Raw genomic sequence first — 15,437 nt, 5'->3', positions numbered from 1 at the left:
CTACTCTCCTAAAATCTAGAGTGTGATACTTCTGTTCTTCACGAGTGGAGGGATTACTAAAGAAGGTGGGCAGGAGTATTTCTTGTGATCTATGAAATTTCTTTGCTACCTTGGGAAGGTAGGAGGGGTCTGGTTTAAGAATCAAATTATCCTGAAAAGTCAGTAGGAAAGGTGGATCTATAGAAAGAGCTTGGATGTCACCGATTCTCCTAGCCGAAGTCAGTGCTACCAAGAGGGCCATTTTTAGTGATAGGTATTTAATGGGTATTGAGTCTATTGGTTCGAATGGAGAGTCTGTTAGGGCTTGTAAAACTAAATTTTGATCCCAGGGTGGAATTCTAGGTATGTTAACGGGATTTATCCGTTCGCAAGCTGTGATAAATCGGGATACCCATCTATTTCCCGCAATGTTATGGCCATAGAGAGTGCCTAGTGCTGATACGTGAACTTTTAACGTATTTACAGATAGACCTAGTTCCCTCCCTTTTTGAAGGAATTCCAAGATAGATTGTATTGGAATTTCTGATGTGATGGGAGATGTATGGAATTGTAAGAATTTCTTCCAAATTTTTGTATATATTTTTGGGGTAGAATGTTTTCTACTTTGGAGGAGTGTGTCAATCAATCCCTCAGAGAACCCCTTAGTTTTAGCATTTGCCTTTCAAATTCCAGGCCGTCAGATGGAGATTGTCCACCTGAGGGTGGAAAAACGGTCCCTGGAATAGAAAGATGGGTATCGAGGGGAGGACCCAAGGGTCTGAGACCGACATGGTTTTTAGGCACGAGAACCATGGCCTTTTGAGCCAGAATGGAGCTATCAGTATAATTCTCGCTCCTTCTTCTCTGATTTTCCGTATGATCTGAGGTAATATTATCGGAGGGAAGGCGTATGCTAGACTGAATTGCCAAGGGGCTTGGAGAGCATCTAGAATGTCCAGATGATCTGCTAAAGACAGGGAGGCAAATTTCTGGACTTGTCTGTTTCTTCTTGTGGCGAAGAGATCTATTTGAGGACGACCCCATCCTCTCTTGGAAGACATGATGGTTTAGGCACCATTCCCCCTGTCTCAAGGGGTGTCGACTTAAGAAGTCTGCCTGCTGGTTGCTTTCTCCCTTTATGTGAAGTACAGTAAGGGATAATAGATGTTTTTCTGCTAGATCCAAGATTTTCCCAGCTGAAGACATCAGAGTCTCTGATCAAATACCTCCTTGTCTGTTTAGATATGCCACTGTGGTGGTGTTGTCGGAAAGGATTCTGACGTCTTTTCCCCGGAGCTGTGGGAGAAAATGATATAAGGCGTATTTTACTGCATTTAACTCTAAGGTTAGATGAGATGTGGCATTCTTCCGTGTCCCATAACCCATGGCAAAATTTACTTCCCATATAGGCGCACCATCAGTGAGGACTGGCATCAGTGGTTATATTGTGAGATGGTGTTATTACCCATGGAACACCATTCATTAAATGGTTAGAATCTAGCCACCACGTTAAGGAAGTTAAAACTTCTTGGGACAAAGTTATTTTTGCATTCAGGTGACCAAGTAGTCGTCTTTCCTCTTGGAGGTTTTGGCGTTGCAGTGTCCGGGTATGGTATTCTGCCCATTGAACAGCAGGGGTAAGAGATCCCAGTAACGACATAGCTCTCCTTAGGGACATGTGTGGGTTATCCATCGCAGCGGTGACTTTATGTCTGATGAGTGATATCTTTACCTGAGGGAGAAGACACTTTTGGGTTATGGAGTCTAGATGGAACCCCAGAAACGCTTGGAGTGAAAGTGGAGTAAGTCTGGATTTGTTCATATTGATGATCCAGCCTAGTCTCTGTAGAGATGAAATTGCGTGAGCCAACCGGTCAGCACATTGAGAAACTGAATTTCCGATGACCAAAAAGTCATCAAAGTAGGGTACAATTAATGTCTCTTTTTGGCGAAGATAAGCCATCACCTCTAGAATCACTTTGGTGAAGATCCTTAGCACTGTGGAGAGGCCAAAGGGCATAGCTGCATACTGGAAATGACGAATCTTGCCTTCAATTGTCACCGCTACGCTGAAGAATTTCTGGTATCTGTCATAGATAGGGAGATGATAATAAGCATCCTTTAGATCAATGCCCCCCATCATACAGTTTGGAAAAAATAGCTTTATGGTGGATCTAATAGACTCCATTTTAAACGTATTATTTTAAATAAATGAATTAAGCTGTTTAAGGTTTATGATTGTTCTGAATGAACCATCGGGTTTGGAAATCAGGAATAAGGGAGAATAGAATCCTCTACCTTCCTGCCCCTCAGGAACCTGGACTAAAACCCATTTTGATAATAGGGTTTGGATTTCAACCTCAAGGGCCTCTTGTTGTATAGGCGAGCTGACGGATGTTATAATATATGATTCATGGGGAAAATGAGAGAATTGTAATTTTATTCCTTCTCTGATTATATTTAAAATCCACAAACTGGTTGTTATTTTTTCCCACTGAGTGGCGAAAAATTTTAGTCTGCCCCCTACTGGAGTGGTTTTATCATCAGTATTTGTTTTCTTTTGGGGGGTTGGGTCTTCTGAACATGGTACCTCTCTGTTTGTCTTCTTTAGTGGCTCTTGTTGTCGATCTGTCCGTTTGCCTTCTTTTGCCAAACGGGAGTAGAGTTGTCAGGAAAAGCTTTTTTCCAGTTTTTTTCCTTTTTGAGTATCTCATCTAAGGTTTTAGCAAAGAGGAACTCACCCTCACATGGGATTGCGCATATTTTAGATTTTGACTGCGCGTCCCTTTTCCAGCTTTTCATCCATAACGCTCGTCTTGCGTTGTTTACAAGACCTGCAGATCTTGCTGCCAAGCGGAGAGAATCTGCGGATGCGTCCGCCATAAAGGCTGCTGCCCCTTGTATTAAGGGGATAGCAGCCTGCAATTTTTCCCTTGAGATTTTATTTTCAATCTGTTGGTCTAACTGGTCAATCCAGATCAGCATTGATCTGGCGGTGCAACTGCTAGCCACTGCTGGTTTGAATATGTCTGTAGTTGCCTCCCAGGACCTTTTAAGGGATGACTCAGCTTTGCGATCCAGAGGGTCAGAAAGTAGTCCCACATCTTCTACGGGTAATGTGGACTGCTTAGAGGTAGAGGCAACGGCTGCATCAAACTTGGGGATTTTAGTCCACGTAAGTAGCTCATCGTCACTAAACGGGTATTTTCGTTTTGACGCTGAGGGTAGAAAGCTTCTCTGATCCTGCTTCTCCCACTGTCTTCTTATTAATGCTTTCACTGCCGGGATGACTGGAAAACATCTCCTTTTTTCTATCTGCTAAACCCGCAAATATTATGTCTTGCGTGGTTTGTGCGCCTTTTGTCTCTTCACACCCCATAGTGTCTCTTATTGACTTTACTAAATTGTCCACACTCTCCAAGGGAAAACACGAACATCCCTCAATTTCAGAAGATGATGATGGTGATGATGGAGGCTTCTGAGAGTACTGTTTGGCCACTATCGGAATCTGACGAAGGTGTTGGTATTTTAGATTTACTTTTGCGTGGCTTATCCTGGGACATGGCTTTTAACTCCTCTCTGATAATGGCACGTAAGTCCATAATAGACACTGCCGCTCCCTGAGTTGTTTCCGTTATACAGTCCTTGCAAAGTTTTTTAGGGTATGAGTCTGGTAGGGGCTGGCTACATAAGGCACATTCCTTATGTTTGGTCTTTTGTCATTTTTTAATCTGACCAGAATAAGACATAGCGAGAGAAGGAGAAAGAGAGAGGAGAAAGAGAGAAAGAAGGGAGATGGCATCAGCTTAATAGGCAGAGTTAAAAACTCACCCAGTGAAGCTATTAGTACCGGATCAGAAAGCCGAGGTCCTGTCCTGGATCAGTCCACCGTGTCGCTTTTACGACCGGTATCTGAGGATCCTCTGTTGGAGCCGTTGGGGGGTACTGGTTCTCCTGCTGTAGGGTCCATGGCACCTGGGGATGACATCTTGCATCGCCGAATTACAGTGGTTAACTGATTTATGTAAGGCGTCGTTTTTTTGCTGCTTTTTTTTTTTTGTGCGGCACTCCGCATGCGCAAACTCGCGCTTCCCCCGCTGCTGATCTCAGCCTGGATGCCCCGAAAATTCAGTGTCTACTTCCGGGGTGAATGGAGTTATGGCGGTCGGCACCGGCGCGGTCCGGGATTCAAGCACCAGACCACAATTTGGAACGCTGCCCTCACTTACCTGACTCCTGTCGGTCAAGGCTTCTCCTGCGCCGCTGCAGCCGCATAATGCTGATGAGGCCGGGGCGGCCTTCCCCGGACCCGGCCATCTGCAAACCTTCCCACATGAGGAGGGAGCCGTCAAACGGAACTCCCCCGATGCTGTTTCCAGACTGCAGCCCCTGTCATTCCGGAGACACTGCACAGGCGGCATTCTTAGCCCAGGTATCTTTTCCGTAGTTCTAATCCTGTCGTTCCCGCAGGAACAGGAAACCTAAACTGAGGAGCAAAGGCGGACCGCCCCCTTTTATCTTTCTGTAGGTTTCCTGTTCCTGTGGGGCGGATCCCTCCAGTAGGGTGCTGTTGTGGTGAAGGGTAAAAACAGTATTTCCACAGGACAATGGAAGATTGGTGATGAAGTCCATGGACAAATGAGTCCATGGTCTTCCCGGAATTGGTAAAGGCACCAATTCCCCGGCCAGCCAGCAATGAGAGCTCTTAGAACGGGCACAAATTCCACATGCAGCGACATGTTTCTTAACATTCGAAGCCATTAAAGGCCACCAAAAAACTCTTGCCACTGCTTCTCGCATGGCCGCTATACCCGGATGAGCACTCAACTTCGAATCATGGAACTCCCACAGGAGTTTGGTATGCAAATGTTGTGGAACAAATAATTTGGACCTTGGTGCTGAAGATTGAGCCCCCACAATCTCCCGCTCCAATTCCGATGACACTTCGGCAACCATGATACTGGGTTGAAGAAAAGGGGACGGCGGATCGGGGACAGACAATGGTTCAAAACTACGTGTCAAAGCATCAGCCTTCACATTTTTTTATGGTCTGTGATAACTGTAATAGGGTGAGCCGCCCCCTCCAAAAAATGCCTCCATTCTTCGAACGCCAATTTAATAGCCAAGAGCTCCCTATTGCCTATGTCATAATTTTTTTCAGTGGGAGAAAATGTCTTTGAAAAATAGGCACAAGGCCTGAGATTAGTTAGGGAAGCCGGTCCTTGTGATAACACTGCTCCCACCCCCACCTCAGAAGCATCAACCTCAACCACAAATGCCATAGAAGGGTCGGATTGAACCAGGATCAGCAGATGTGAAACAGTTTTTTAGCTTTAGAAATGACTGTTTAGCTAACGGGGACCAATTCCTGACATCTGCCCCTTTACTAGTGAGATCAGTGAAAGCCTTTGTTATCTGTGAGAACCCTTTAATAAACTTGCGATAATAATTTGCGAATCCCAAGAAGCGCTGGAGTCCCTTAAGGTCCCGAGGCTGGACCCACTCCACAATAGCTTGCACCTTCTTGGGATCCATGTGAAACCCCTGAGGTGAGATAATAAGACCTAAATATGACAATTCTTGAACAAAAAATGAACATTTCTCGAGTTTGACATACAATTGATTTTCTCAGAGCCTCTGGAGTACAGTTTTAACATGTAACAAATGTGACTGTTTATCGGCAGAATAAATCAGGATATCATCCAGGTATACAACTACAAAGCGGCCGATGAGGTCCGAGAATACAACATTAATAAAATTTTAGAAAACCGCTGGTGCATTGGTGAGACCAAACGGCATTACCAAGTTCTCAAATAATCCCTCAGAAGTATGAAAAGCAGTTTTCCACTCATCCCCTTCCCGTATCCTTATCAGATTATAGGCCCCTCTAAGATCCATTTTAGAGAACCATCTGGATCCAGAGAGCTGATTACACAGATCGGGAATCAAAGGCAGGGGATATATGTTCCTGACAGTGATTTTATTTAACTCTCGAAAGTCGAGGCAGGGACGTAGGCCGCCATCTTTTTTCTTGACAAAGAAAAGTTCCGCTGCTACCGGGGAAACTGAAGGTCTTAAGGTATGTTTCCATGTTCAGGAAACGCTGCGTTTTTGACGCTGCGTTGAGCCGCAGCATCAAAAACGCAGCGTCCAGATGTTACAGCATAGTGGAGGGGATTTCATGAAATCCCATCTCCACTATGCATTAAAAGATGCATGCGGCAAACCTGCGAAAACGCACATGCGGCGCGTCTTTTAAGAACGCAGCATGTCCTTACATTGCAGAAACAACGCAAGGACAACGCAGGTGACCTGCCAGTGACCTCAGGTGCAGATTTGTTCAGGATTTAACCTGCATAAAATCCTGACCAAATCCTGATGCAATCCTGAACGTGGACACATACCCTTATGTGCCCCTTACGAAGGCTCTCAGCAATATATTGTTTCATAGCCAGGCGCTCCGGACCAGACAAATTTAACAAACGAGGTTTGGGCAATTTGGTTCCTGGAATAAGATCGATGGCACAGTCAAATGGCCTATGAGGGGGTAACGCCTCGGCCTCACTTTCTGAAAAAACATCCTCAAAGTCTTTTAGGTACTCCGGAATACCCTCCAGACTAACAGAAGACATAGAGACAGGTTTTGCAATTTTCACACAAAAAACAGATTTATGGTAACAGTCGACACATTTGGACCCCCACTTGACAATCTCCCCCAATTCCCAATCAATCATAGGATTGTGGCGTTGAAGCTAAGGCATGCCCAAAACCAGCCCTGCGGGAAATTTGTCCATAACAAAACATTCTATTTCTTCCATGTGGGAAGAACCAATTTTCAACACAAATTTCTCAGAAACAGAAAGAATCCCTGTTTGGGTGAGAGGAGATGAGTCGATGGCCACGACTTTAAGTGGAGTATGAAGCCTGACTGTCCCTATCTGGTGTTGGGAAATGATATCAGAGCTGACCAGGTTGAGAGATGAACCACTATCCACCAGTGCTGTAGAGAAAAAACGATAATTGTCTACCAACAGTTCAACCTTTAGAAAAACCTTAGCACATGAGGAAGGAAGTACCTTAAGGTCTGAGCAGCCTCCTCGACCACTACTCAGACATAGTCATTTTACGTTGCCTTGGAGGACGACAGACACTCCTTTTTCCAGTGACCGGACTCCCCACAGTAAAAACAAAGCTGTTTCTCCCAGTGACATTCTCTCTCTTTTTCTCTGATAGAGGTGACGCCAACTTCCATAGGCTCAGGAGTAGCAGATGCGATACCAGTCTCTTTGCTGCTGGAGAATATAGATGTCTCGGACTGCATGATGCCCCTAGCCCGAAGCCTGCGGTCCATACGCACTGCTTGCGTAATGGCATCCTCCGAAGTGTCTGGTGGAGGAAGAAGGGCCAGTGCATCTTGGAGGCGTTCAGACAGCCTTCTGTGGAATAGACCCCGAAGGGCAGCATCATCCCACGAGATCTCCGCTGCCCAGCGTCAGAACTCCGCACAGAACCACTCAGCCTAGCGTTTACCCTGGCGCACATTCATCACCATATCTTCAGCCATACGAACCCTGTCAGGTTCATCATATATACGACCCAGGGCTTCAAAAAAGCCATCAACAGTTATTCTCTCTGGGGCAGAAAGAGATAGAAAAAAGGCCCATGCTTGTGGAGCACCCCGGAGTAGGGAAATGACAAACCCCACACTCTGGAACTCGTCCCTGGAGGAGCGGGGCCTTAGAGAAAAAAAAAGCTTGCATCCTTCTCTGAAGGATCTGACCTCCCTTTTATCCCCTGAGAAAGGATCTGGCAATTTGACCAGAGATTCAGGGGACGCTAATGACACATCTCTACCCCCAGAACAATGAGTCCCTGCAGCGACAACTCCCTGCACAGTACCCACCAACTGTTGCTGGGTATGAGCCATCGCACGCTGTTCCACACTGAGTGTCTGGAACATTTGAATCAGGTTCTTGACCTGATCAGCCACAGCTTGCATGGGATCCATAGTGCTAATTTGCACAGAAAATCACACAAATTTCCCCAACCTAAAAAGTATGGTCGCTTATAATATCAGGACCCTGTCAGCACCGGCATGCTGCCACGGCTGAGCAGGGTGACTCACCCACACTGCAGGAGAGCCTTGGGTCAGATGACACAGGGAAAGCTCAGGCAGACGGGACCTGCGTAGCATGCTGAAGGTAGCAGAAAACAGAAGGACCTACGATCATGTGACCACAGGGGGCGGGCTTAGCGTCCTGCTACTGGAGATAAATGCAGGATTTTACAGGCACCCTGAAATAGAGGAAAGGAAAACTCAAGTCGTACAAATGGGGGTCATACACGGAGAGGGCGGCGCGGTACAGAAGGGGCGAGCAGAGAATAGTCCGAACGTAAGCAAGTAGTCATACACAGAAATAGCAGCGCAGTACAAAAGAGACAGACAGAACTCTAAACGGGGACAGAACCAGGTTAGAACCAGACAAGCAGGGGAGCCGCTATCATGGGGCAAGTTGTGCCCTTTGCTTCAGGCAGCAGTCGTTACTGAAAGACAGGGGGCGGCAGAGCGGCGGTCACAACACCTGGTGCCGACTCTCGATAATCCCTGACATTTGCTGTCACTAGTGCGGTGCGCGTGCCCCTGCTCACAACCCACGGTGAGCAATATCAGCCGGTCATCCCTGCACTCGCAAAGCAGCACACCACATATTGGCTGCTTTGTGCTGGTTGCCATGGTAAGTGTGTGTATGAGGTGTATGGAGCGGAGCCATGTGTTTATGAGGTGTATGGAGTGGAGCCGTGTGTATATGAGGTGTACGGAGCGGAGCCGTGTGTGCATGAGGTGTATGGAGCGGAGCCATGTGTGTATGAGGTGTATGGAGCAGAGCTGAATGTGTACGAGGTGTACAGAGCAGAGCCGTGTGTGTATGAGGTGTATGGAGCGGAGCTGAATGTGTACGAGGTGTACGGAGCAGAGCCGTGTGTGTATGAGGTGTATGGAGTGGAGCCGTGTGTGTATGAGGCGTACGGAGCAGAGCCGCATGTGTGTGAGGCGTACGGAGCGGAGCTGCATGTTTATGAGGTGTACGGAGCGAAGCCGGGTGTGTATGAGGTGTGCGGAGCGGAGTCGGGTGTGTATGAGGTGTGCGGAGCGGAGTCGGGTGTGTATGAGGTGTATGGAGCGGAGCCGGGTGTGTGCAAGGTGTATGGAGCGGAGCCGCGTGAGTACGGAGTGTAGCTGTGTGTGCAAGGTGTACTGAGCGCAGCCGCGTGTGTAGGAGTAACTATGTGGCCATTATACAGTATAGAGCATCATGTGAGGCCATTATACAGTATGGAGCATCATGTGTGACCATTATACAGTATGGAGCATTATGTGTGACTATTATACAGTATGGAGCATCATGTGGCCATTATACAGTATGGAGCATCATGTGTGGCCATTATACAGTATGGAGCATCATGTGTGGCCATTATACAGTATGGAGCACTGTGTGGCCATTATACAGTATGGAGCATCATGTGTGACCATTATACAGTATGGAGCACTGTGTGGCCAATTATACAGTTTAGAGCATCATGGCGGCTCATTATACAGTATGGTGCATCATGTGAGGCCATTATACAGTATGGAGCATCATGTGTGACCATTATACAGTATGGAGCATTATGTGTGACCATTATACAGTATGGAGCATCATGTGTGGCCATTATACAGTATGGAGCACTGTGTGGCCATTATACAGTATGGAGCATCATGTGTGACCATTATACAGTATGGAGCACTGTGTGGCCAATTATACAGTTTAGAGCATCATGGTGGCTCATTACACAGTATGGAGCATCATGTGAGGCCATTATACAGTATGGAGCATCATGTGTGACCATTATACAGTATGGAGCATTATGTGTGACCATTATACAGTATGGAGCATCATGTGTGACCATTTTACAGTATGGAGCATCATGTGTGCCCATTATACAGTATGGAGCACTGTGTGGCCATTATACAGTATGGAGCATTATGTGTGCCCATTATACAGAATGGAGCACTGTGTGGCCATTATACAGTATGGAGCATCATGTGTGGCCATTATACAGTATGGAGCATCATGTGTGGCCATTATACAGTATGGAGCACTGTGTGGCCATTATACAGTATGGAGCATCATGTGTGGCCATTATACAGTATGGAGCACTATGTGGCCATTATACAGTATGGAGCATCATGTGTGGCCATTATACAGTATGGAGCACTGTGTGGCCATTATACAGTATGGAGCATCATGTGTGGCCATTATACAGTATGGAGCATCATGTGTGGCCATTATACAGTATGGATCATCATGTGTGGCCATTATACAGTATGGAGCATCATGTGTGGCCATTATACAGTATGGAGCACTGTGTGGCCATTATACAGTATGGAGCATCATGTGGGGCTCATTATACTGTATGGAGCAATATATGTGGCTCATTATACTGTATGGAGCAATATATAGGGCATGTTATTCTGTATGGGGCGCTGTGCGGTGCCCACAATACTGTATGGAGCAATATATGGGGCTCATTATACTGCATGGAGCAATATATGGGACTCATTATTCTGTAAGGAGCTCTGTGGTGCCCAGAATACTGTATGGAGGACTATACTGTCTGATTTATGACCTATTGTAGAATGTACAATAGTTATCACTCATGTAATGTATGGGGGGACTGTATATGAGATGGGAGCCCTATAGGGGGGCTGTACTGTATGTGTTTGGGGGGGCACCGCTTTGAAGTTCGCCTCAGGCAGCAGCTTGGCTAGGTTCACCCCTGCAGACAAGCATAAAGTAGCACAGGCACAAAACACAGGCACAACAGGGTCACACACACTCGGCCAAGGGTCAGAGTATAAGCGACAGAGGATGGCTCCACAATGAGGCTATAAAAAGCATCCCAGAATCCCAGAGTGAGGCCATGCGGTTGACAGTGTCAACCTCGGATGGGCTTCTTGTGCTTGAAGGAGGCTCTCCTTCACATTCGGCATCATCATTGTGATCCAGTCCTGTATTTGGGTCATATGCTCGATTACACTCCGGTGGGGTATAACTTCTGCTTCCCAAGTCTCCTTTGCAACATCTAGAAGTCCTTGAGAATATCGTCCGTATAACAGCTCAAACGGTGAGAAACCCATAGAGGCCTGTGGGACTTCTCTGATGGTGAACAGTAGGTATGGCAGAAAGCAATGCCAATCTCGGCCATCTTTCTCCACAACTTTCTTCAACACGGACTTCAACGTCTTATTCAATCTCTCCGCCAGGCTGACTGTCTGTGGAGGGTAATTTGGGTAATCTGGAGGGCCTTGCACAACTCCCTCATTACCTTGGACATGAACGGTGTCCCTTGATCTGACAGGATCTCGTTTGGCAGGTCCGTCTGGGAGAAATTATGGACTAGCTTCCGTACAATACTCCGGGCGGAGGAGTTTCTCAGTAGTACCGCCTCCGACTACCATGTAGCGTAGTCCATTACCACCACGATATATTGATGGCTACTGGCGGACTTAACTAAGGGCCAGACCAGGACTCGCTCTTGGGTTTTATCTACGCCTAGATGCCCCCCCCAAGACATGAGCATGGGCCAGATCTAGTACCCTATGTCTATAGGGTCCTTAGACTAACAGCTGCTCTAATACTTCCCCTCGCTGTTTAGTGACCCAATATAGCAACTCCTCATTTGACTGCAAAGTACCTGACGTCGGCCCCCGGCTTTCGGGCAACCCCATTTATCACAGTCACATTGTCAAATGCATTTTTTAAAGTCAAATCCTGCATCTGGGCAGTCCCAAAAATCCACCAGAAACCCCCAGTTCAGAAATTTCGGCCTCACTGGTCACCATCTTGTCCCTGTCACCATCCAGGACACACAATGGGAACTCGTCCAGTTTAAAATGGGGCCCCAAATGCTAACATATTGCACATCACACAGAAGCATTTCTTCTGTATTTACATGCGCTGAGTTCAGGCCGCTAGACGAGTGCACCAATTGAGAAAGAATGATGGGAACAGAACAATCACTATTAGAGCAATCTGTCCCCATACAGTATCATGTTATCAGCAGCACATCTGCAGTTTACACCGGCGATGTGCTCCTGAGAACAATGATTTCTGTTCCCACATAAACAATCCAATCGATGAATAGGCAGCATTTTTGCTTGTTTAGTATAATACACCCCATAGTCCTCCACATAGTATAATGTGCACCACAGTCCTCCATATTGTAAAATGCACACCCCATAGTCCTCCATATAATATAATGTGCCCCATAGTCCTTCATATAGTATAATACACTCCCCATAGTCCTCCATATAGTATAATACACTCCCCATAGTCCTCCATATAGTATAATACACTCCCTATAGTCCTCAATATAGTACAATAAAACCCCTATAGTCCTCCATATATTAAAATACACTACTCAGTCCTCCATATAGTATAATACACTCCTCATAGTCCTCCATATATTAAAATACACTCATTAGTCCTCCATATAGTATAATACACTCATCATAGTCCTCCATATATTAAAATACACTGCTCTGTCCTCCATATAGTATAATATTCACCTCTTAGTGTTCCATATAGTATTATACACAATCCTTAGTCCTCCACATAGTATAATACTCTTGTCAGTCCTCCATATAGTATAATACATTCCTCATAGTCCTCCATATATTAAAATATACTCCTCAGTCCTCCATATAGTATAGTACACTCCTTATAGTCCTCATATATTAAAATACACTCCTCAGTCCTCCATATAGTATAATACACTCCTCATAGTGCCCCATATAGTATAATGCACCGCTATAGTCATCCATGTAGTACAATTCACTTCCCATAGTATAATGCACCTCATAGTTCTCCATATAGTATAAGGTATTCCCCATTACCTCGATACAGTATAATGCAGCCCACATATAGTATAATGCTGCCACCCGAGAGTATATTGCAGACACCCCACAGAATATAATGTAGCCCCGCCATACAATATAATGTAATCCCCATAGAATATAATTCAGCCCCCTCATATAATATAATGCAGCCCCTCCATAGAATATATGGTAGCCCCCTCATAGAGTATAATGCAGCCCCCATAGAATATAATGTAGCCCCTCCATAGAATACAATGTAGCCCTTCTCATATAGTATAATGCAACCCCCATAAAATATAATGTAGCCCCTCATAGCGTATGATGCAAATACACCTCATAGAATATAATAAATTTCATATATAGAAAAAATTTAACACATAGAATATAATGTAGCCCCCATAGAATATAATACAGCCCACCTCTCCATAGAATATAATGTAGCCCCATAAAAGAGTATGATGCAATCCTCCCTCATAGAATATAATGTAGCCCCCCAGATAATATAAGCCCCCCATAGAATATAATGTAGCCCCAAGAGAATATAATACAGCCCCACATAGAATATAATGTAGCCCCCAGAAAATATACAGCCCACCTTTCCATAGAATATAATGTAGCCCCATCAGAGTATGATGCAATCCTCCCCTTAGATCATAATACAGCCCCCCATAGAATGTAAAAACAGCCCCCCATAGAATGTAATACAGCCCCCCACAGAATGTAATACAGAACCCCATAGAATATAATACAGCTCCCCATAGAACATAATGTAGCCCCCAGAGAAAATAATACAGCCCACCTCCCATAGAATATAGTGTAGCCCCATCAAAGAGTATGATGCAATCCTCCCCCATAGAACATAATACAGCCCCCATAGAATATAATACAGCCCCCCATAGAATGTAATACAGTCCCCATATAATATAATACAGCCCCCATAGAATATAATGTAGCCCCATCAATGAGTATGATGCAATCCTCTCTCATATAACATAATACAGCCCCCCATAGAGTGTATTACAGACCCCATAGAATATCATCCAGCCCCCATAGAATATAATATAGCCCCATCAAAGAGTATGATCTAATCCTCCCCATAGAATGTTATACAGCCCCCATAGAATATAATACAGCCCACCTCCCCATAGTATATACTGTAGCCCCATCAAAGAGTATGATGCAATCCCTCATAGAACATAATACAGCCTACCATAGAATGTAATACAGCCCCCATAGAATATAATACAGCCCCCCATAGAATATAATACAGCACCCCATAGAATGTAATACAGCCTCCCATAGTATGTAATACAGACCCCATAGAATGTAATACAGCCCCCCATAGACTATAATGCAGCCTCCATAGAATATAATGTAGCCCCTCATAGCGTATGATGCAATTACACCTCATAGAATATAATAAATTTCATATATAGAATAAATTTAACACATAGAATATAATGTAGCCCCCATAGAATATAATACAGCCCACCTCTCCATAGAATATAATGTAGCCCCATAAAAGAGTATGATGCAATCCTCACTCATAGAATATAATGTAGCCCCCCAGAGAATATAATAAGCCCCCCATAGAATATAATGTAGCCCCAAGAGAATATAATACAGCCCCACATAGAATATAATGTAGCCCCCAGAAAATATACAGCCCACCTTTCCATAGAATATAATGTAGCCCCATCAGAGTATGATGCAATCCTCCCCTTAGATCATAATACAGCCCCCCATAGAATGTAAAACAGCCCCCCATAGAATGTAATACAGCCCCTCACAGAATGTAATACATCCCCCCATAGAATATAATACAGCTCCCCATAGAACATAATGTAGCCTCCAGAGAAAATAATACAGCCCACCTCCCATAGAATATAGTGTAGCCCCATCAAAGAGTATGATGCAATCCTCCCCCATAGAACATAATACAGCCCCCATAGAATATAATACAGCCCCCATAGAATATAATGCAGCCCCCCATAGAATGTAATACAGTCCCCATATAATATTATACAGCCCACCATAGAATATAATGTAGCCCCATCAATTAGTATGATGCAATCCTCCCTCATAGAACATAATACAGCCCCCCATAGAGTGTAATACAGACCCATAGAATATAATCCAGACCCCATAGAATATAATATAGCCCCATCAAAGAATATGATCTAATCCTCCCCATAGAATGTAATACAGCCCCCCATAGACTATAATACAGTGCCCATAGAATATAATACAGCCCCCCATAGAATGTAATACAGCCCCCATAGAATATAATACAGTCCCCCATAGAATATAATACAGCAACCCATAGAATTTAATACAGCACCCCACAGAATATAATACAACCACCCTAGAATGTAATACAGACCCCCATAGAATATAATACAGTCCTCCATAGAATGTAATATAGCCCCCCCATAGAATATAAAACAGAACCCCATAGAATATAATACAGCCACCCTAGAATGTAATACAGCCCCCCACAGAATATAATGCAGCACCCCATTGTCATGGTCTGCTGAGT

At 44.9% G+C, this 15,437-nt stretch overlaps 1 protein-coding gene across 2 annotated transcripts in view; it reads left to right on the top strand.

Annotated features, from left to right (window-relative positions):
• LOC138663705 (oocyte zinc finger protein XlCOF22-like) overlaps positions 1 to 15,437 on the top strand; it is a 469,510-nt gene that overhangs the window by 366,256 nt on the left and 87,817 nt on the right. The window lies entirely within an intron of this gene.

Source organism: Ranitomeya imitator, chromosome 2 (assembly GCF_032444005.1).
Source record: "Ranitomeya imitator isolate aRanImi1 chromosome 2, aRanImi1.pri, whole genome shotgun sequence".
Taxonomy (NCBI): Eukaryota; Metazoa; Chordata; class Amphibia; order Anura; family Dendrobatidae; genus Ranitomeya; species Ranitomeya imitator.
Note: the sequence above shows the minus strand (reverse complement) of the source record. Positions and strands in the feature narration are given on the sequence as shown.